Genomic DNA, 2,952 nt, shown 5'->3' with positions numbered 1-2,952 from the left:
ACCTTCTCAGATAGTTCTGTGGACAAAGTACATTTTTTTAAAAAAGTTTTAACTAGTTTGTGCAGAGTTAAATCAGGAAAGCTGAGTACAAAAATAATGCCTTTAAATAATACTCCAAAAGGAGGCTCCTCAGCAGAAAAAAAAAGTAGAATTGCAAATGAAGCTTGTAAAATTATGTGGCATGTCTTGTACGTGGTATTCTTAGCTTGCTTTGATATGTCTGAAGTTGCATATTGGAAAAAAAAATTGAAAAAAATTAAATGCTTCATCTGACTGATCAAAATAAGATACGGGGATGGATTGTGATGTTTGATTTTAAATCGTGTGTGTTCAAACTTAGGCATTTTGGCATAGCCTCGTTGTCTCTTAATATAGCTTTTACTGTATGTTTGGTAAATCTACCTATGTTTGTCTAAAACTTCCCTATGACTTTTGTTTTTCTTTTTCCTTAGGGAGTATACCAGGCTGCTTTGCACCAGTGCAACAGCAAGTTATGACAGATAAATACATGTGTTCATACAGCATAGCAACTACAAGTTAATTCAACTTGCAAAATAGTCCTAAAGTGGCATATACACTTAACAGTAGTATGTATATATTGATATCTAAAAGAATAATTCTGCAAATTTTCTGTCCCTTCTCACTTTGAAATTCTTTGTCAGCATTGGTAGTTTGTGTATCTTTATGCCTTCTTTATTTGTTATTGAGGAAAAAAAAAAAAGATGTTTTGTAGAGGAGAAACATGAAATGTCTGGGGAGAATTTAGATTAGAAAAGATTAATAGACGAGGACACTTATGGCCGTGACTGTTGAGAATGGAAGAGGTTTCACTGTTTCCTGGGTTCAGAGGATGTAGCTGCTGTCAACCTAGTTAGTTTGGGTCCCGTTGAAGGAGATGCTGCAGTGTTAAGACTTCCTTTGGGCTGTGAAGACTAGTTACAGCTTGAACTGTTACTGATTATCTAGAATCATGGTCTAGTAGTTCTGGCTTTGATAATATGAATGATTATGTCCTGCTTACAACAGGAGCAGATGTTACTTGTGCTAATCTGATTATCAAAGGTGTGGATGACTGTTTCACTGTCTCATTGTATCTTTTTGAAAACAGTAAGTCTGCTGGAGAACAAGATTTTAAGAGCTTTGATTTTACTTACAGGCTTCATCAAAATGAAACTGAAAACTTATTTTAACACATGAACTAGTCTACAATATTTTGATTGTATGCTGCTTGGGGCAAGGGAATAGAGAGGGGATGTGGTGGGTGTTAATAACAGGAGAAGAGATGTAATTAGGAAAACTTTGGATTTGCCAAAGTGACATTTATCTATATTCCCCAAATTTGAAAACCTACTGATTAAAAAGATGGATTTAATTTACAGTAGCTCCTTTTTACTGTGAATCTGACAAGAGTTAGACACCAAAAGGTGTCTTTCAAGTCTTCATGTATTACTACCTTCAGTGTGTGTGTCAGAAATCAGATTAATCTAGGTGGTTTGAATTACAGGCTATTGCTATTTTATTCTTTCACATCTGGGAAGAAGTTGAGATTTTCTATGTAAAATTATATACATTAATCAGGAATATATATTATCCCTGTTTTTTCACTAGGATATGTTAGACACTGCTGTTTAATAGCTCTTGTTAATAGTACAGTTCTTAGAAGTTAATTGCCAGCTAAAACCAAAGAAACTAAGTGTCAGTACTAGTTATGCACACAAATTGCCATTAAGTGTATATAAATACTCACGTGTTCATCCTTCGTAATTGGAAGGAGCAGATGACTTCTATATGTTAAAAATCAGAAAAGTCTGCAAGAATTGCAATAATTTATATGTAATTTCAAGGTAAGAGGCAAGTCTCAAGCATCTTTAGATATTATTAGCTAATTAAAAATAAGTATCAGTGTGGCTTTTAGGTAAGATTGCTACCAACAGTTGTTTAGATGCAAATGAGTAGAGCAGAACCACGTACTAGCAAAATAATGAATTCTGGCCTGTCTTCATTGCTGCCAGTGGCAGTGAAATGAACAGCACTTCAGGCTGTCAGCTGGTTGCTAAATGAAGGTATTTAAAGAATGCAAGGTGTCAGCTGACCTTTTCCTACTTGGCAGCTTGAGCTTAGTTTACTCAACCTAGACTTCTGTGACGGTGCTGTTAAGTGTGTGTCATTTTTGCCTGTGTATAACAACCAGTCTGCCTGGGTCACCTTTGTTGTGAAATACAGCGAGTAGAGTCAAGCCTGAAGGTTGGTGTAGCAGGTTGTCCTCCCGGGAAGTGGAATAGCAGCTGCTGAGCAGACCAAAGGGGAGTTTCTTTAGTGTGGCAGTGCAAGTGCGCTATCAGTTGCATTATGGTTCCATGCACAGAAGTAAACAGCTGGGATATTTAGGATGTGCCTCCTGCTTTCTTGTCTTCTGTGCTTATGTTGTTATGGAGCACTATAATGGAAGGGATATGATCAAGATGGTGAAGACTTGTGTTCTCATCTCCTCAGTAACTGGAAAGCTCAGCTGTGCTGTGCTAGTTTGGTATTATGTAAATCCACTAAAATGAGTGAAATCACACGGTATCAGAAAAGACATAGCTTAAGGTAGCTAAGGCCAAGCATGGTGCTGTGTTAAATAATACTCTACTTTTAACAAACCCGTAGCTAGCAATGCTCCTAAGGAGCTGTAGCTGTTGTAGCGTAGGCTGCATCAGGATGCCTTGCAAGCCTCTTCTCCAGGGGTGTGATGCAGCTGTAGAGGCAGCAGCCAGCACCTTTGGTGCCTCCTGACCACACTTGGTCATACCCCGTGCTGAGGGGTGAACCTTCTGGGGACCGAGCTGCATCTGGTGTTTACAGGACCGGGCTTAGAAAGTATTACTAGATGCTAGTGAACAGCTGGAGTCCGGAGCGATGCTGAGGACTTATTTAAACTCCTCTTAAAAACTCGGTGCAATTCAGCTGCTG

This window comes from Antrostomus carolinensis, unplaced genomic scaffold, assembly GCF_000700745.2.
Source record: "Antrostomus carolinensis isolate BGI_N321 unplaced genomic scaffold, ASM70074v2 scaffold9602, whole genome shotgun sequence".
Lineage (NCBI taxonomy): Eukaryota > Metazoa > Chordata > Aves > Caprimulgiformes > Caprimulgidae > Antrostomus > Antrostomus carolinensis.
The sequence above is the reverse complement of the archived record's forward strand: the minus strand, read 5'-3'. Positions refer to the sequence as shown.